Here is a 22,733-nt window from a genome sequence, read left to right on the forward strand (position 1 = left end):
TAGGAAAAATTCTTACTTTTCAATATAATTATGTAATTGGACCATAAAAACTGCAAATTCTTTTGAGTAATAATTTTTGTACAAAGTTATAAATTGTTGCCACATTATCAAAATCTATAGGAGATAATTTCAACAATACAGTTATAATTATCCGATTCAACTTTTTCATATCTGTTAAATGCCCTCCATTTCTTTTATAAAACAAAGAAATAAAAAATTTACTCAAATAGAAACATGAATCCAACTAAAAGTAGAATTAAGATATATTATTTATATAATTCTCACATACAATTATTTAAATAAATAGCAACCTTTAATATTGGGGGCAATTATAGCTAAAAACTCAAAATCAATTAGGAAAATTTTGAATTTTGTAATCTGCACTAGTGATTGATAAAAAAAGCAAAAAAAAAACAAAAATTATAGTCAATGCATTTTAATCCTAAGATTGTGAGATTTAAATATAATTGCTCCCAATTTCAACTTGATTCTTTTTAAAAGTTTTTTTTTTTGTTACTTAAAAGGAATTTAAAAAATATGGGTCATAAATTTTTCAATATAGTTGGGCCAATAATATGCTCCCTATTGGTACTTTGGATTTATATTTGATAGATACTTGTATAACTAATCAAAAGCATGAGCACAGCAAAAGAATGCTTAGATAGTATTGTAGTCAACTTATCTCTTAAATACTTACAAAAAAGCAAAAAAAGAAAAAATGCAACTAAGCAGTCATGAGAAAATAAGCAAGATTAAAGGCTACAAATGCTACATTACTTACCCCTTTTGAGAATCCTAATATCTTTCATGGATGGCCATCCATATAGCTTCAAACAAACAGTGGCATATACTAAATTTCTCATTTAACTCATCCTTAATTTCCAACATATTTATAGAATGAGATCAAAGTAAAATGATAGAAACACACTTTAATACAATGAATGAGCAATAGTAATAAAAGCAAATTTATTAAATATATTAATGAGAATACTAAAGAAAGATTAAATATTACTTACAGGTCTTTTAGACGTATCCAAATGATTATTGAAATGATATTTACAATTAGACCAAAAACCAATTGCATCCACCCTCCATTTTCTTTGACTTGCAATATGTTTTACCCCAATATTTTCTTCTTCTACTTAACCACCACTATTTTGACCCATTTTATATTCCAATACATTTCTAAAAGGTCTTTTGGTTGGAACTAGTGCCCACCAATTCCAGTTTGCAACCAAAAAAAAACATCAAAATAGATTTTCAATGTTTGATCATTTTCTGTCCAAATTAAGTCATAAACTCTTACTAAAAACCATTTTTGTTCTTCATGATCCCAAAAGAATTGTTTATAAAAAAAAAAAAAACAACTCAATCCTTCCTATGAAAGAAGTCACCCATTAAAACAACAAAATTAATGCAAGACCACGTAAACAATAATGAAAAATACATTTTAAACATAGGAAAAATTCTTACTTTTCAATGTAATTATGCAATTGGACTATAAAAAACCACAAATTCCTCCGAGTAATAATTTTTGTAGAAAGTTATAGATTGTTGACCCTTCATATCCCAATCAAAGGCCACATCATCAAATTTTATAGGAGATAATTTCATCAATATAGCTATGATTATCCGATATAACTTTTTCATATCTGTTAAATGCCTTCCATTTCCTTTATAAAATAATGAAACAAAAAATTTACTAAAAAAGAAACATGAAGCCAACTAAAACTAGAATTAAGATATGTTATTTATATAATTCTCACGTACAACTATTTAAATAAATAGAAACCTTTAATATGGGGGGAAATTACAGCTAAAACCTTAAAATCAATTAGGCAAATTTTGAATTTTGTAAATTGGAGTAGTGATTGATAACAAAAAGCAAAAAAAAAAAAATTATATTCAATGCATTTTTGTTATGATTAACAAAATTAATCATAAGATTGTGAGATTTAAATATAATTACTTCCAATTTCAATTTGATTCTTTTTAAAAGTTTTTTTTTTTTTTGTTACTTAAAAGGAATTTAAAAAATATGGGCCATAAATTTTTCAATATAGTTGGGCAAATAAAAAAAAAACCTCTTAAATTTTAAAAAAAGTGCTCATTAAATTTTTTATTTAATTGATCCAAAAAAAAATCAATCTTTTAAAATTTTGTTAGATAGTAGCTCATTCACACTTGAGTCTAGTACATAGTTATCTTGTGTATTTTGAGTTCTTTTGAAATTTCTTTTTCTTTACTTAAAAGAAAATTTAAAAATATGGTTCATTAGTTTTTCAATTTAATTCATCCAATAAAAAACAATCTTTTAAATTATTAGAGTATAGGCTTATTAATTTTTTTTAATTAGGCTAATAAAAAATTTAATATTTTAAATTTTATTAATTTTTTTTTAATATAAATGTGATAATATATTAAATACATTTTCATGTTTAAACTATTTCCCCTTGCAGGAACGGAAGCGTGAAAAACACAAGTTTATACCATTGAATTCAAAAATTTTCACCTAGGGTCACATGCATCATGCAAGATTTATTTTTATCTATTTGATTTCAATGATAAACAACATATTAAAACTCTTTTAATATGTGTTTTGGATCTGTATTTGCCATTTAAGATTTTAAAATTAATCAATAATTTTAGAACCCTAGATTAAATAAAAAAGGATTACACTAACCTCTTGATACACTGCAGCGTGTCTGCGCCTTTGAGATTCGTCTTCAGGACACCAGATGTTGTCCCTCTAGCTTGTCCACACCAAGAACACCTATGGCAGCCCCTTGAACAGCTTCTAAATCTTTTTCTATTAATTAGAAATTCAAGTTCTACCTTTTAAGAGATTAGAGATGTAAACAGGACACTAGAAACAATTTCTAGTATTCTTAATTTAAGAGATTGATGGCTAATCTCTTTGAATTGATGAGAGATGAAGAAGAATAGATGAAAAGCCTCAAAGTGGCATGAAAAAGGAGAGAAGTGGCTGCTGGTTATTTTTCTTTTCATAACCACACTTAAATAGCTAGGTTAACACATTAAACCCTTGCCACATGTCACCCTTTGATTAGCTCTAGGTTTAAGTGACCCAATCACATTGTGCCAAGTGTCAAACCTATATTTAATCTTGATTTTAATCATCTTACATGATTAAAAAATATTTGGCAAGCTTATGTGTAATCCCATGTGTCACCATCTCATGGTGCCACGTGTCACACTGTGAAATGACCAAAATGCCCCTGTGTCTTAATTTTGAGTTCTTAACCCAAAATGATTATTTTTCTTCTTCTAATTAATTTATATCAAATATAAATTAATTAATTAATCACTATTAATTAATTTCTCATTAATTAAATTCATATTTAAACACTTTAAATATAAATTTAATTTATACTACACATCCAATAATCTATATTTGGTTTCAAGTCATGCTAGGGACTTTGTAATTTAATTGCAAACCAAACCTATTTAATTAATCAATTAAACTCTTTAATTAATTAATTAAATCATATTTAAATAGGTGATAACTTGTGTATGTGTGTGACTTACTAGGCTCATCACTAATTGGCAATGAGACATGATATCAACTCTTAATATCATCAGAACTTTTTCTTACCATAAATGATTTCTCTAAATCATTTTATGCACCTCATAGACCATGGTTAACACCTAGTATAGCATGCCATGGCCACCCAATTAGTAATAAGGTTTACCTTAAATGAACCTACAATCATATGTTACCATGCACTAGAATCTCTCATTACAAAATCCCAACTCAAGTCAAGTCATGGTTTATGTCAAACTCCATTTGCTATGAATATTATGTTCTCTTTTAATTCCAGTTCTTGATTAAAAGATTTTCTCATCGAAACTCTTTTCTAAATAAATCTATCTGTCTCCGGCCAGAACTTGAAACATCAAGAATAATTAAATGAACATAGGATTTTATCTCTATTTACTTAGAGGAATGATTCTATCTTGATCAACACCTACCTCCATATATAACTAGTAGGAGCCAACACATGCCCATATACCCATACATAGTACAAGTATGAAAGCAGATCAAACTCAAACTACCTATATACAAGATAACGTGCTATCTCAGTCTAAAGATTCTATACATCGATATGATTTATGACAAAACATTGACAAGAGTAAACTCCATGTGCTTGTCATAAGTGTCACTGGTTCGGCCTACTTATCATTTATAAGTGCCTATCATGTTTGTCATATGGCATGAGACTCACCATTCCATCTTATTTATATCTCATATAAATAACTTGGTAACAAACATGAATACAATCTTTCTGGATAAGTCATGTCCTTATTATGAAGTATCCTCGATTGTGAACCTATTTATGATACTTTGTGCTAGAAATATTGTCACTCATATTCTTAACAACTTAAGAATAATATTTCTAACAAAATATCAATGGACCTTTTCTATTAGACATAAATATATTATGTAAACGGAAAGTGGAAATGCCTTTTATTAATAAAAATATGTACAAGATACATACTAAATGATATGCTCTAGGGCATACTACTAACAATCTCCCACTAGCACTAGAGCCATTCATTACAATATCTTAGACCTATCTTCTCAAGATGTCGGTCTAAGTGAGTCTGTGACATAGGCTTAGTGAATGGATCACCGGATTTTCACCGATGCTATTTTTTGCATGGCTACATCGCCTCGCACAACTATTTCTCTGATAATGTGGTAGTGCCTTTCTATGTGTTTGGATTTCTGGTGAGACCTTGGTTCCTTAGCCTGTATGACTGCTTCATTATTGTCACAGTGTAGTGGAACTGCTGACTCAATGGAAGGAACTACTGTAAGTTCTGTCACGAACTTCTTTATCCAAACAGCTTCCTTTGCAAGATCCGATGCGAATATACTCACCTCTATAGTGGAATCAGTAGTCGTGCTCGCTTGAAACTCTTCCAACCGATCGCACCTCCATTACAAATGAACACATATCCAGAGGTAGACTTTCTATCATCGATATCTAATTGGAAATCGTAATCGATAACCATCCAATTGCAAGTCTCCACCTCCATAAATCAAGAATAAATCCTTAGTTCTTCTCAAGTACTTAAGAATATTCTTGATGACTATCCGATGTTCCAAACCTGATTGGATTGATACCGCTAGTTAAACTAACGATATGCGATATCCGCCTAGTACACAACATTGCATACATTAAACTTCCAATAGCCAAGCATATGGAATCCTCGCCATCTTATCTCTTTCTTCGTGTGTCTTTGGAGACATCTCTTTAGAAAGGTGGATACCATGTCTCACTGGTAACAATCCTCTCTTGGAATCAAGCATGTTAAACCTCTTTAACACCTTTTCCAAGTATAGACTTTGAGATAAACCGATTATTCTTTTCACTCTATCTCTATAGATGCGAATCCCAAGAATATAGGTTACCTCCCCTAAGTCTTTCATGGAGAATGTATTTGACAACCATACCTTTATAGTCGTCAACATACCTGTGTCATTACCCATCAACAGTATGTCATCCACATATAAGACAAGGAAAGTGATAGCACTGTCACTAAACTTCTTATATACACATGGCTCATCCTCATTTTTTATAAAACCAAAGGATTTAATGGCTTCATCAAAATGGATGTTCCAACTCCTCGAAGCTTGTTTCAACCCATAAATGGATCGCTTTAGCTTGCATACCTTGGAACCATCTTGGGATTCAAAACCCCTAGGTTGTTCCATGAAAATGTTTTCTTCAATGTATCCATTGAGAAAAGGCTTTGACATCAATCGCCAAATCTCATAATCATAGTATGCACTATTGCTAATAAAATCCTAATTGATTTAAGCATGGCAACAAAGCAGAAAGTCTCCTCATAGTCGATTCCTTGCCTTTGGCGAAACCCTTCGCTACTAGCCTTGCCTTATAGGTCTTTACCTTTCCATCGTAACCAATTTTCTTCTTGAAAACCCATTTGTTCCCTATAGGTACAATACCTTGTGGGTCAACAAGATCCCAAACTTGATTCTTATACATGGAATCAATCTCGATTTCATAGCATCAATCCATTTTGAAGAGTCTATATCTGATATAGCTTCTTCATAAGTAAGTGGATCATCTCCATGATCTACTTCTTCATGAGTAGACAACTCTTGTTCTTCTTCATGAAGAAAACCATATCTCACTTGTGGGTAAGATACCCTGGTTGTTCTACGAGGAACAGCTGTATATGTTTCATCAACGGGTATAGGTTGACTAGATGGATCTATATCCATCGATGTTGGTTGGTCAGAATTCTCCAATTCTAACTCTATTTGCCTTCCTTTGCCTCCTTCTTGAACAAATTGTTGTTCAAGAAATGTGGCATCTCTACTTATCACAACCTTTTGTGAAGTAGGCAAATAAAAATAATATCCAAAACTATCTTTTGGATATCCAACAAATCGACCTTTTTCTGATCTGGTCTCCAATTTATCAGTGTTCACTTTTGATATAAGTGGACAACCCCAAATCTTAACATGCTTAAGACTTGGTTTTCTTCCATGCCATATCTCATAAGGTGTGGAAGGAACGATTTTGATGGAATCCTATTCTGAATATACAAAGTCGATTCTAATGCAAATCCCCAAAAGAAGATTGGCATATCAGTATAGCTCATCATACTACGTACCATATCCAATAGAGTACGATTTCTCCTTTCAGATACACCATTCAGTTGTGGCGTTCCTGGAGGAGTCAGCTGAGAAACAATGCTATGCTCTCTCAAGTATTCATCAAATTTAGTACTCAAATATTCACCTCCACGATCTGATCGAAGAGCTTTAATACTCTTTCCTGTTTGATTTTCTACTTCAGATTTAAATTCTTTGAACTTTTCAAAAGATTCATGTTTGTATTTCATCAAATACAAATACCCAAACCTTGATTTATCATCAGTAAAGGTAATAAAATAATGAAAACCCCCTCTAGCCATTTCTTTAAATGGACCGCATACATCACTATATATTAGCTCTAAAATATTTTCAGCTCTTAGCACTTGTCCAACAAAGGGTGATCTAGTCATTTTGCCCTAAAGGCAAGATTCACAAGTTGGAGTAGGCTCAGAGCCCAATGAGGATAAAATCCCCATTTTCTCCAGTTTTGCAATCCTATCTTCTGCAACATGACATAACCTTAAGTGCCAAATATATTTTGAACTTGAGTTGGTTTTCACCATGGCATTGCATTCTTTTAGATTGCTATACTCTGGCCAGTGGAAACACTTTCTTACTGGCAATGGAAACACTTTTCTGTTGGTAATGGAAACACTTTCCTGTTGGCAGTGGAAACACTTTCCTTTGCCTTTGTCAGCTTTGGTCTTCCTTTTCTGTTTAGCTATTTTCTTGGAAGGACCAGGAATCTGAGGTTTCTTTTTCTTATTGCCCTTCTTCTTGTTGGACTTTCCACAGTAAGAAGATGCAACAAAGCTACCTCTTTTCCTTTATTGCACGGCATATTCTTTTGGGCAATAACCAGCATGTTGAGTAAACCAGCTAAGGTGCATTCTGTTTAGTCATATGGAAATTTGTCACAAAATTCCCAAAAGACTCAGAAGGATCAAGGATCAAATCCGTCTATAGTTGGAAATCCATGTTGAAGTCAAGATGTTCCAACCGCTCAATCAGCCAATCATCTTGTGGACATGATCCCCAACATTCTGCCCTCGGACATCCTCATACGGAATAGTGTCTAGATATCTCATAACTAGCATTCTCATGCTCACCATACAACTCTTGTAGGTGAAGGAGGATCTCACTGCACTGCATGTTCTCATGTTGCTTCTGTAACTCATTACTCATGGAAGCAAGCATGTAACACTTAGCTCTCATATCATGCTCCTTCCACTTATCCAAAGTTTCATGTTCCTCTTGTGTGGCCTCTGGAGGTAAGGGACCAGGAACATTTGAATGTAGAACATATCCTACATGTTCAAGGTTCAGGACAAATTTCAAATTTCTTAGCCAATCAGACATATTAGGTCCTGTCAACCTATTGTGATCAAGTATGCTTGCAAGGATATTGGATGGTGGTGGTTGTTTTGTGCTCATTTTTATCAAAAAATTAATTGCAGAAAATAACCAGTTTAATTAGTAAATGTATCATGTAATTAACCAAAATGATTATGGTCTTTTAATCAAATTGATCCTCCCACTAACTTAGCGAATCCTACACTTCCAAAGTAGAAAATGGAAATCCTAGTTGGATGGATTTCTAGTGGGTGATTGAATTCTTATAATTCTATTGATCATCCTTAGGTACATCCATTATTGGAATTACAATAAACTGTAAGTGAGTAACTCCTTGCCCATCACATCTCATGTGAGGTTCAATCCTTTACCTAGCCCCTAATGCTCAAAATCTCAGGTACATCCATTATTGACTTATCTTGCATTAGTTAAGTTGATCCCATTGAGCCAGTAATTATGCAAATAATTTTAATGTCCTCAGGTACATCCAATATTGGCCACTAAACCATTTATATATTTACAACATCTCATGCTTAACAATTATTCTTAAGAAAATCTCTTAAATTAATTGCATCTTATGCAACTATTTAAAATTTCTTAAAATAATTGCCCCAATGGAGGGCCTATGTTATAATTACTTTAATTATAGCATTTCCAACTTAATCATTTGTTTGGAAGATTTTATGATCATTCTAATTACTATTAAGGTCTCACTTTGCACATTATCCAATTAGCATGCATATATCATATAATAGCATACATTCCCATACATCTCATGCATTCATGGATAAGCAATAAATATGGTATGATCATGGACTTTCTAAGGGATTCTATTCTGAGCCACCAAGAATTGAATTAGGGCATTCCTAGGTGCATTTCATTCATTCATTCATTTTACAAGAGTTGCTGAAGGAGTACATAATTTACACTTGATCTTGAATTCCTCCCACTGGTCCCACCAATGCTCTTGACCTCCTTGAATTTCTTGTAATCCAATATTACATGGTAATCCTTGACATACCAAGGCGAATTTACAAGAACTTAAATAAATGATATTACAACCCAAAAATTATTGCAAACTTAATAATACATGCCCAAAATAAATTAAAATAAATTAATTAATTTACAATCCCAAAGAAACATAAAAGAAATAAATCCAATCACATTGGTCTTTTATAGTCCATGATCATCCATCATGCATATCACTATTTAACAATTAAATAAAACATACATACTTAAATTAAATTGAATATCTCATATTCAACTTAAAAAACCAGATTTGAATATGATTCAAATAAATTTAAAAATTTAGATTTGAATCTCATTCAAAAAAATTTAAAAATTCATATTTGAATCACATTCAAACATTTTTTAAAAAATCAGATTTGAATCACATTCAAACATTTTTTAAAAAATCAGATCTGAATTTTATTCAATCAATTTTAAAAAATCAGATTTAAATATGATTCAAACAATTTTAAAAATTCAGATTTGAATCACATTCAAACAACTTTTAAAATTCAGATTTGAATCACATTCAAACAATTTTTAAAATTCTGATTTGAATCATAATTTAATTGTGTGATTAAAATTACTAATTAAACATTTTAATTAGTCAAAGAATAGGCCTTAGATCATACAACAATTACAGAATTAAAAGCCAAACCTTGAACCACCCATGGTAGCCAAACCATGTGCACCATTGATGGTGTTTTTTTTAAGTATGCCGCCACCTTACTTTGCAACCAGCAATGATCTTTTGATCTCATGATCAAACACATAATTAAATCATATAATCAACAATCTAAATGGCAAATATAGTGGCTCTGATACTAATTGAAGGAACGGAAGCGTGAAAAACACAAGTTTATACCATTGAATTCAAAAATTTTCACCTAGGGTCACATGCATCATGCAAGATTTCAATGATAAACAACATATTAAAACTCTTTTAATATGTTTTTTGGATCTGTATTTGCCATTTAAGATTTTAAAATTAATCAGATTAATTTTAGAACCCTAGATTAAATCAAGAACGATTACACTAACCTCTTGATGCACTGCAGCGTGTCTGCGCCTTTGAGATTCATCTTCAGGACACCAGATGTTGTCCCTCTAGTTTGTCCACACCAAGAACACCTATGGAAGCCCCTTGAACAGCTTCTAAAGCTTTTTCTATTAATTAGAAATTCAAGTTCTGCCTTTTAAGAGATTAGAGATGTAAACAGGACACTAGAAACAATTTCTAGTGTTCTTAATTCAAGATATTGATGGTTAATCTCTTTGAATTGATGAGAGATGAAGAAGAATAGATGAAAAGCCTCAAAGTGGCGTGACAAAGGAGAGAGGCAGCTGCTGGTTATTTTTCTTTTCATAACCACACTTAAATAGCTAGGTTAACACATTAAACCCTTGCCACATGTCATCCTTTGATTAGCTCTAGGTTTAAGTGACCTAATCACATTGTGCCAAGTGTCAAACCTATATTTAATCTTGATTTTAATTATCTTACATGATTAAAAAAATTTGGCAAGCTTATGTGTAATCCCATGTGTCACCATCTCATGGTGCCACGTGTCACACTGTGAAATGACCAAAATGCCCCTGTGTCTTAATTTTGAGTTCTTAACCCAAAATGATTATTTTTCTTCTTCTAATTAATTTATATCAAATATAAATTAATTAATTAATCACTATTAATTAATTTCTCATTAATTAAATTCATATTTAAACACTTTAAATATAAATTTAATTTATACTACACATCCAATAATCTATATTTGGTTTCAAGTCATGCTAGGGACTTTGCAATTTAATTGCAAACCAAACCTATTTAATTAATCAATTAAACTCTTTAATTAATTAATTAAATCATATTTAAATAGGTGATAACTTGTGTATGTGTGTGACTTACTAGGCTCATCACTAATTGGCAATGAGACATGATATCAACTCTTAATATCATCAGAACTTTTTCTTACCATAAATGATTTCTCTAAATCATTTTATGCACCTCATAGACCATGGTTAACACCTAGCATAGCATGCCATGGCCACCCAATTAGTAATAAGGTTTACCTTAAATGAACCTATAATCATATGTTATCATGCACTAGAATCTCTCTGTTACAAAATCCCAACTCAAGCTGGAGTCATGGTTTATGTCAAACTCCATTTGCTATGAATATTATGTTCTCTTTTAATTCCAGTTCTTGATTAAAAAGATTTTCTCATCAGAAACTCTTTTCTGAATAAATCTATCTGTCCTGGCCAGGAACTTGAAACATCAAGAACAATTAAATAAACATAGGATTTTATCTCTATTTACTTAGAGGAACAGATTCCATCTTGATCAACACCTACCTCCATATATAACTAGTAGGAGCCAACACATGCCCATATACCCATACATAGTACAAGTATGAAAGCAGTATCAAACTCAAACTACCTATATACAAGATAACTGTGCTATCTCAGGTCTAAAGATTATATGCACTGATATGATTTATGACAAAACATTGACAATAGTAAACTCCATGTGCTTGTCATAAGTGTCACTGGTTCGGCCTACTTATCATTTATAAGTGCCTATCATGTTTGTCATATGGCATGAGACTCACCATTCCATCTTATTTATATCTCATATAAATAACTTGGTAACAAACATGAATACAATCTTTCTGGATAAGTCATGTCCTTATTATGAAGTATCCTCGATTGTGAACCTATTTATGATACTTTGTGCTAAAAATATTGTCACTCATATTCTTAACAACTTAAGAATAATATTTCTAACAAAATATCAATGGACCTTTTCTATTACACATAAATATATTATGTAAATGGAAAAGTGGAAATGCCTTTTATTAATAAAAATATATACAAGATACATACTAAATGATATGCTCTAGGGCATACTACTAACAATCCTTAGATTCATTGTTGGCTAGCGAGGAGCTGTTAGTTTCTCAGTTCTCAGTACTAGAATAAGTGGCAAGCAATAGGGAAATTTTAAAATCTTAAAAAACCTTTTATTATTTTATTATACTTCCTACTAAATAGACAGAATGCTATTATTTGAGGATTTTACCTCAAAGAAATCCTAATATTTGATTATGAACTTGGTATATTAATTATAATATTTATTTCTTTAATCTCTACTCTTTACATGTTCCTAAGTTCTAAAACTCAAGGATGAGATTTTTATGTCTATACAAGTGAGATTATTTCTATATATGCATTATTGAGAAAGTTTTTCCTACGATTTATGAGAAGCAAGTGTCAACTATTTTAAAAAAATATATATAAAAAATATAAGAAACGAAAAAATGAGGGAAACATATAAATATAAAAAATATAGTGCTATTTGCTTGAGTGGAATTAGAATTTAAAAAATCCATTCAAATATTGTCCTATAAAAAAAACAAAAAATACAATTTCACACAATCAATTCAATTATTCAAACAAATTATATACTAAAAAATAAAACACAATACAAATTTTTAATTATAAAGTAAAACCAAACCAATACTTTCATAAAAATATTAAACAAATCTATATTATGCATAAATGTGGGATGATAGGAACATTAGCTTTACAAAAAATACCCTCCATTCTTCAAATTCATTACAATTATATTTTTATTATTTAAAATAATTTTAAAAGTAAAATAAATTTAAAATTCGTAATTTTAGAGTTCATATAAATTTGAAATTCATAGATTTACTTATATTATAACTTTAGTTAAATAAAAATTTTATAATAATTAATTAACAAAAATAAAAAATTAGTAAGTGAAAAATAAAAAATACAATTAATAATATAATCTACCTATAAAAATATTATTTCCAAATTCTTATTGCATTAAGATAAAGTCAACCAATAAAATATATTTTTTGCCTCTCAATCTCTTTTCTAAATGTATTATAATAACTCTATCAAGAAATTTAAAGAAAATTAAAACTATTTTGAGAATAACTTTTAGTAAATAATAAATTTTAATTTATAAAATCAAAATATTCATAATCCCATAAATAGTATTTTATTTATCATATTTTAATCACTAAAACAGTACATACTAAAAATTTATTTCATTTGTTTTATTTATAATATTTTAATTGACTAAAGTTATATAACTTATTAATTTTATTTTCTTATAACTTTTGTAACCAATTTTAATTAGAAGTAAAATACAGTAATACTAATTAATAACTAAATTTAATTGACTACTAAAAATTATATATTATAATAATGTTGTATTATATATGAAAAATTAAAAGAAAATTATATATAAAAAATTAAATCATGAGTTTATATAACGAATAAATCAATGTCGAATACACCTTAAGATAAAAACTAATTATATAATAATGATTAAAGAATTAAACAATTGAATTAAATATATTAACTATAGAAATTATTACAAAAATTTTTAATATATAACTGCACATAAAATAAATTGAATTAAACAAATCATACATAAAAAATCATAAAAATAATAAATATATAACTATAGGTTGCATATTGCTTTTTTTTAAGAAAAAGATATTATCATACATAAAAAATCATAAAAATAATAAATATATAACTATAGGTTGCATATTGCTTTTTTTTAAGAAAAAGATATTTTTTTTTTTAAGAACTCATAGCTAAGGTTTCAATTCTAAATTCTAAACCAAATCTATTTTCAAAAGAATCAAAACTCAATATAAAACAAACAACCAATCACAATAGCAGCAGAGCATTGGATGGATCATGGGAAGCTTATACTAGCATGGATATACTACAATTTCCTTAGAAAACTTGATGAACATGCAGGTTCTGCCTGATAACTTGATGAATCTCGTAAGTGACTTTCCGATGTGATGAGAACCATTTAATGATCTCTCAATTTTTAGCTCTAGAAAATATTTTCCAAATCAGGTCTCCTTAAAAGACCTTAGTGTTGACGTTTTATTTCTATATAATAGCCATTTTATCAGTATATTTACATCATTATTGTGGATAGCTGCACTAAAAATTTGATGGGAACACCGGTCTGCCATTGCCATTTTGACAGCCATTAAGCGTGACCCTGGTGAAACTATTGGTTTCCTCCCTCATCTGAGGTGGTATGTACCTTTCATCAGCCTGGATGGGGGTAGTGTGAATCACCAGCTTCTTGAACACTTCCAGAGGACTGCACCCGAAGTTCTTCAGTATTTTGCCTAGAAGGTCTAGAAGTGCCGTCTTGACCCATTACTTTAGGTCCCTGCTGAACTTGTTGAGTAGAGAACTGCTGTACATGTTGATCAAATTTCTCTATCATATTGAATAGGGCCTTGTTAAGAGCCTGCAAAACTTCATAAATTCTGTGGTCAACTTCTTTCAAATCTCAGCAAGTCTTTGAAACTTTTCCACATTTTTCCTACTTTGCTCGGTATGTACACTAATAGCCGTAGCAACTGACTTCAAATCAAAGTATTAGTAACGTATCCATATGCATCTAGAGACCCAACAAATGTATTTTCATAAACGAAGTGAGGATCCATCTTAACAGAACGAGTCCCATCGAGAGTGCCAAAAATGATGTGTTTGGCCTTAATTGAATGTGGGTGTGCCAGAGGTGTGAAGTACCTCAACCATAACAATGCGAATGCGCTGTTCTATAAGAGAATTGTGCAAGTTTAGAAGGACTGAAATGAACTTTGGACCCTTTTCCACAGGCCGTTTAAATTCTAAAGGATTCCAAGAATATTGAAATCAAAGTGATATATTTGGATTTGAAATAAAGAAATAAGAAATTGCATTAAAAATAAATTGCTAACTACATAAATGAGATTTGAGGAATTTAATTAAGTGTTGAACTAAGCGAAAATAAAAGCTAATTTTGAGGTTGTTGATTTATTTTTGGATAATTCGATCTGTTCCCTGATGATTATCCTCTTCCCCATATATAGCTTTGATATGGCTTACAAAGGTTACTCTCCAGTATCCCCACTTCCCAAGCTTTGTAACTGCAACTCTCTAAAACAGCTCCCATTTTGTCCACAAACCCACTCTTCCACTTCACCAGTACCTAACTTCGGCATCAATCAAAATCTTTTTATCACCTTCCGCAGCTACCACTTCTTCAGCTCCCACGCTCTGCATAATTGTTCAGCAGTATCCCACTTGATTTATAGCTTTTCACAACTCCCCAGTTCTTCAGAACTGTTTCTTTATGCTCCACTTTCACTTTTGCAAGAGTAACATTAGTTCAAAGATCCATAGATTGATATTTTGAGTTGGGCTACTGCAAAAAAACATGGATTTTAATTAACTTTAGGCCTGTCCATAGATACGTATAATGAGTAGGTTTACCAACTCTTATATATAATAGGAAGTGAAAGTATTATCTATACCTAAAAGCAATTACCATTTTAATAATGAACAAAACTGAATTGAAGAAGTTTAAAGTAGTATCGACAGAATCACTGAAATTGTATGTTAAGAACCATACTCTCTCTTATTAGTTCATAAGATACAATTTCAATCAACTCATCACCAGATGTTATTATTGACCCAAGAATTCTTAAATTTTTAACATCAATTATAGTGGCAGAATTAATTATCTGACTACAGTCCGGTTCTTCATCTTACTCAAAAATAAATTAGTGCACTTCGCTCTTTCTCACATAGCACATATACCCGAAGGTCGCATCTGTACTACCAGATCAGTTTACAAGGCAAGGCCGCTTGATCAGATTCGAATGTGGCAGGGCCACCAGAGCAAATTTCATATGTGCACTTGATGCTGCTGAATACAATCATATTTCAGGTTGCTCATCTGCTAAAGAAATTTGGAAAAAAAGCTCCAAGTGAGATAGGAGGGAACCAATCAATTCAAAAAATTCAAAAAAATCAAAAGCTAATTTCATAATTCGTGATTATGAGATATGCAAAAACAAGCTTACTGAATTAATTGCTGGAAGTAGTACGGGATTCACAGGTTTGATGATCAACACAGCTAAAGCTCTTCGCAAGAAAATTACTGGAAAAGAATTAGTCAAGAAGATTCTGAGATCATTGATTAAATCTTACGAAACCAATCTAGTGATTCTCTTTGACACTACGAATTCGGAGACTTTCACCTATGATGAACTTATTGGCTCACTAAAGCACGTGAAATGATGTTCAGCAAACATAATGCTGCTGAAGAAGATAAAAAGAAGAAGGTGATTGCTCTTAAAGTTGAGAAAGCCGATAAAAAGAAGAAACTAATGGCTTTCGAGATCAGTTTCAAGAGACAACTCAACTTCTAGTGATGACAATAATTAGACCACAATGTTTGTTAGAAAATTCAAGAAAGCACGTAAGAAGGTGACTGCTAGCTTATCCAAAACTTATAATTGCAAGCAAAATTTTTATTATTTAGATCCCAATTTATCATGAACCCCAATCTATCATGGAATCATGACACAATATATGAGTTTCACCCACTTATGAATCCCATATATTTGTGCTTTGGATCCATAATAGACCTAGACAAAAATTTCCAAGCAAGTGATACCCGAAATGAGTAATAATATTAATATTAATAATAATAATAATATAGAAATGAGTGAAAGTTTATCTAACAGTAATCAAGTCAAATTAAATAATTAAGAACGGAGAGGGATATATTTGCATAATGTTATTTATCTTTCCATTTGTTATGTTATACAAATATTAGATACGCTATTAGTTCCTGTTGTTCTCTCAATTTCTTGTTTATAATTATATTACAGATATAATTTCATTTTTTATTTTGAATTTAAGATAGAATTTTTTTAAATAATAATATTTAAAATAATAATATTTTATTAATAAAATACAAGAAATACTTAATATATTAAGTTTATTTTAAATCCAGATCAGCAAGCTTTCTCAATATATCCAATTTTAGAATTTAAAATATTAAAAAAAATCATAAAACAATATAAAAAAAATTACACAATGAGCTCGAAAACTCAAACCAATAAGCGCCTTGCTTAGCTCAAAGGCTCGTAATGTTAAGAGATAAGTTTTATTGTAGATTTTGTATGATTATTTATGAAAGAAAATTATGTCTTTACTTTATATATGTGTGTGTTTCAATTCAAAATTTTCCATTCAATATATTTTAATGTGCCAATAACATAATGCAATACTGCAGCATAAATAAATATTAAGGAAAATGGCTTGCTTAGCTTAGGTTGCTCATTAATTAACAAGATGGAGAGACCGCCTTGCAGAATTTAAAGCTTGGCTTGATGTTCAAATGCTCCGGGAAGGTGCTGACTCCCACACCATACTCAGAGAATTCATCTCTCGAACTGTTGGCACATTGCAAGACTGGTTTTCCTCTATTGGAGAATATCAGAAAGCTCAATTTTGCCACCTGACTCCCTTACAAGCAATCAACGCTCTCTTTGCTGAGTTTCTTGGAGATGCATCCTTATACAGCAAGCAGTTAAGACAAGAGTTCTTTGATATGCGCTGCTGTTCTTTGAAAAGATCAGACATTGAGAAACACTACTAGCGCATGACTCAACGTTATTATCTGCTTAATGGTTACAATGATGTCAACCTCCGGCATACCTATATTGCCTCCCTACCAGAAGCATTGCAACCAGAACTCCACAGAAGTATTGCTGCTACCAGAAGAGCAATGAATGCTATCACTATAGGGGAAATTCATCAAATGACTTTGGCCTGTCTTGACAAAATGTGTGAACAACAGAAGTTGTTCAAAGATATCATTGACAACAGCAAAGCTTTGAAGAATGTATGCCAGAAGTCTCACCTTGCCATTAAATGCAAGGAAAAGAACTGTGAATGCAAACCAAAGAAGAAAGCACATTACAAGAAGCATCCCTCTGGATTCAAACCCCCTTTCAAGCAAAAGAAAGGAAGAAGGTCAGTAAAATACTTTCGAAAGAAAAGGACGGGTACAAAGAAGTCTGACAGATGCTATATCTGTGGCAACCGAGGCCACTATGCCAAGAACTGCCCTAAGAACCCCAATAAGGCAGTTAAGCTATTACAACACATACAGTAGGCTTCTCACATCTCCTTGGAGCATGATGATGTCGAATCCTTGTTCTCTGAACAGGATGAACCCGATGAAGATACGCTTTTGCCCTTGGAGTAGACATCGATCGTAAGAAGATTACTCATTCACTTGTAAGAATCCAGTTCGAATCAAGCCCATTACCCATCTTACCTGGCCCAACATATCCAATCCTCCCAATCCACCTATGGTCCAGACACTATTCCAATTCCTTTAGTCCCGATCCATATTCTTCCCAGCAAGTATGAACGGCCCATTAGTGTCATTAGCTTCTTGGATACCGGGGCTCACAAGAGTATGATGAACCCAGCCATCTTACCCTCAGAATACTGGGTCCCTCATGAAGAATACTTTAAGGCTGCAGATGGAAATGTTTTCAAAACTAGCCTTATCACTAAGCACCCAATTGGAATCCAGTTCTTCCCCACTTGCATCCTTTGGACTAAGGTCATCTGCCTGATCTTCCCGACAAGGATTTGCGATAGGCTTTGACTTGTATCAACAAAGAAGCATTTGAAGATCCTCCCCACAAGATTGAAATATAAGAGAAATTTTCAGCCATTTACTTCTGTCCCAAGGTTATATTCTCTGGCTGATGCCCCAGCCGAATTCCAAGAGCACAAGGAGCTCCTTTTAAGGTCCTGTGCTGACTCCCATGCACATTTTTACCATCACCATCCTCTATGGAAAAACCCGGAATTCTTTGTCAGTCTCCCATTCAAACTCAATGAAGATATCAATCCGACAAAGGCCTCACACCCGGGAATGAATCCTACAGACTTGGCTTTAGCCCAAGAAGAGTGCAGACAGCTTCTCCAACAAGGCCTCATAGAACCCACTTCCTCCCAATGGGCCTGCCAGGCCTTTTATGTTGAAAAAGGATCGGAGCGACTAAGAGGGAAGAAAAGGCTTGTCATTACAAGCCTCTGAATCATTTCCTCCAAGATGACAAGTTCCCATTACCAAAGCCTGAAGCCTTGTTCACTCAACTACACGAAGCCCATATTTTCTCCAAGTTTGACCTTAAAGCCGGTTTTGGCAATTGGGTATTAACCCCTCTGATAGGCCCAAGACTGCTTTCTGCATTCCTACGGCCCAATACCAATGGACTGTCCTTCCATTCGGCCTTAAGACGCCCCATCGCTTTTCCAAAAGGCCATGACAAGGATATTCGAGCCCATCTGCATAGTGCTCTTATTTATATAGACGATATCCTTCTTTTCTCCAAAGATGTTACAACCCATAGGGCACTCCTCTCCATATTCCAACAATTGGTGGATTCCTATGGAATTATGCTATCAGAAAAGAAGAGCTCCCTGGCCCAAACTGATATCGACTTCCTTGGAATGAGATTCAAGGATGGAAAATACCAACCGACCTCACATTGCGTAAGAATTATCAAGTTTCTCGATAAGGACTTGACAAGAAACAAATACAACAGTTCCTTGGTATTATCAATTACATCGAAGTTTATCCCGCTTGTGGCCGCCCACACTTGCAAGCTGTCAAAGATGCTTAAATAGGATTCTCCACCATGGAGTGAAGATAAGACATGTGAAATCAAAAAATTAAATGAAGTGGCTTTATACCCGCCACCACTATAAATTCCTAGCATTGGACACCGCATTCTTCAGACTGATGCTAGTGACACCCACTGGGGTGCAGTCCTCATCGAAGAAATTCAAGGAGAAAAGCACATATGCGGACATGCTAGTGGAGAGTTCCCAGAACCTCAGAAACACTATCATTCAGTCTATAAAGAGATATTAGCTGTCAAAAATGGGATAAAGAGATTCGAATTTCATCTGATTGGCCATCACTTCACTGTGGTTATGGACAGCTCATCCTTCCCAAAGGTTCTAGACTTCAAAAACAAGTCTCTTCCTGAACCACAATTACTGAGGCTTAAGGACTGGTTCGCCAAGTATAAATTCTCATATCAAAGGAAAACACAACTTGGTTCCTGACCTCTTATCCAGGCCCAAAAACCTCCACCTGATTCAGTCTTTCTCCACACTTCCTTTGATCCTTATGGCATCATCCTCTTCCTCTCCACATACTCCTTCTCCAATGCACAATTTCCTGGCTCCTACTCCAGACAGTTTTCCCCCTGGATGTTCACCAAACCAGCCTATCTCAAAAATGGCTAAGTTCGCAAGGGATCATCTGTTTCACTACCGAGTGCAAGAAACACCCTAAGGATTACTCCTCCTCGACGCCTTTATCCTCGATAACCCTTTCTCACTGTTTGAGATCCAACCCGCAGAGAACTCATCCTAGAAGAACTATGGCTCCTCCGTGCATGGTTACACTCTATTCCACAGACGAATTCCCACTCATGGCCTCAGACGATGTTATGAACAATACTAACAGGACTCTCGTCTGCATTTTTAGAATGGTTCAAGCCCATTTCAAAGCATGGCGCTGACACCAAACGCATCATAGACACCCATGGAATAGAAGATGTGCCCATTCTTTGCTCAAATTTCAACATCGTAACCTTGTTCATTTTTCACAGGCCTGTCTCTAGAAGGCCCGATGGACTCCTCTGGACCCAGAATACTGAATATGAGTGGAGGACTTACGAAGGGTCAATTATTGACAAAGATGCCATGGGACCCTTGAGAAAGCAACTAGCTGAGTACCTCTGTGAAATTAACAGCTATTATTGCCCGGTGCCTCCCCATGTGAATTGTACATCACTTGGTCCCATCCGGTCTCTCACTAATGAGCCCATTGACTGGACCCATCCCATGTGGCAAGATTCTCAGGATCCAATGGACACAGAGTCACGAGAGGCCATTCAGAGTGCGGACCCACCATCTCCTGTTCACCAACAGTGGCCAAAGGACTTTTTTGGAATCGACTCTGATGATTCCGACTTTGACACCCTCAATCTGTCCACTACTCCATGATAAAAGTTAAAGTTTGTCAGTCAATAATGTAATGATGTGTATCTGTCTTTATTTATGTTGCTTTAAGAGTGTCGGTAGCCAGTTTCTAACCGGTTGCCTGTAATATCAAGAGCCTCCTCGCCTATATAAGGAGTTGCTCTCTTCAGTTGTATCCAGACTCAGTTTTTTCAATAATATTCTCTGAAGTTCTCTTCCATGGCTTTCTAAACCCTTTCTCCTTCTCTCTGAAAATCTTTAAATGTGTATCATACTCTTATAATCAGAGATACGTATGCTCTACACTTGCCTCTTTAAGAGGATCCTGTGTATCAGAAATATCTTTGTTTTGACATTAAGGTGTAGCGGTCCCGTTATCACTTATATAATGAACAAAAGGGCACAGCCAGAGAGTACCTATGGATAGGGAAGAGGCATAGCATGAGTTCATACTATGAGTGGTAAGTATTATACATACTTTATTGGTGAGTAGGGGTGAATTTTCCAACTCTGGTATTTTCTCTTAATCTTTGTATCTCTGTTTTCTGCCATCTTCTCTTACCTTGGTATATCGGCTGGAAACCAGTAACTGCTTAATTCCTTCCTAGAAGGTAGAGCGATCTCTGGCCACAACGCCACGTACCAAATATGGCTTGCCAAACACCTAACCCTGTTTCTGAAACTCATATCCAAACCCCTTCTCCCTCTGAGATCGTTAACCTCACCTCTTCTCTTTCTTTCTCTTCACCACTTCGAAGGACACTATCCTCCAGAATTGATAATCTCGTAGAAATATCCACTTTACCTGAAGATGCTCAGGTTGGAGAATCTCTCCTTCCTCTTCTCAGTCCATACAACATCTACAGGCGATCTGGATCTTTAACCAGATCTATCAGATCTCTCATTTCATCTAGAAGATCTTTGTCAAAAGAATATGTTCAGGCCTCCAGGATGGATCAATGCTCTCTCCAGAGTTCATCTGCTGAACAATATGTGACTTTAGAAATCCCTCCTCAGCTTATTCCCAGATGGAGACAAGAAGGGTTTTCTCATCTTCACTTTGGAGCTGTTCGACTTATCCTCAGTCTACATGGGAGATGAGGTCTTCCAGTTACAGCTAGAGTGTCTCTCCTTGATACACGGTTCTTGCAGTATGAACATGCGGTTATAGGAACCTGCCTCACCACCTTACATGCTGGGAGTGTGGTGCTAACATTCTTCCCAAACTATAATCTCTCGCTAAGAGATCCACATCTTAGCACTGCCCTTAAAGTTCAGGTTCAACTCACTGGCGCCGCTCAGGTGACCTCTTCGATGATGGCCACCTTACACCATCAAATTATCTACAGATTGCAGGATCATGCTGTAGATCTCTCACAGCCATCTGTTTCCAATGATGCTCTGCTTGTATTGGCTGATACTGAGACCACCCCAACAATTGTCCAGATACCTAGGCAACTGCCTAGAAATGAGCTTGAACAGCTCATTCCAAAAGATTGGTTAACCAATTACGAAAGGCTTCATTCAACCTCTCAGCCAATCCAGACATCGAGTCTTCTTTCAGGAGAAACCCTGATGGAACGGTGCAGACCACGTTTCAACCTCCTCGGCATTCTACAGGCTCTTTGCCTGTATTCCAGACCATGATGGTCCAGCCATTAGAAAAGGAGCAAGACTACTATCCCATTGGAGCAGTAACACCAGACAATCATTACATCTATCCTCAGAAAATAGATGGTCACCGCCTCAGGATCTCCTGTGTTCTGGAGCATGTGACGAAGAT

The sequence above is a fragment of the Hevea brasiliensis genome, chromosome 1 (genome assembly GCF_030052815.1).
Source record: "Hevea brasiliensis isolate MT/VB/25A 57/8 chromosome 1, ASM3005281v1, whole genome shotgun sequence".
Taxonomy (NCBI): Eukaryota; Viridiplantae; Streptophyta; class Magnoliopsida; order Malpighiales; family Euphorbiaceae; genus Hevea; species Hevea brasiliensis.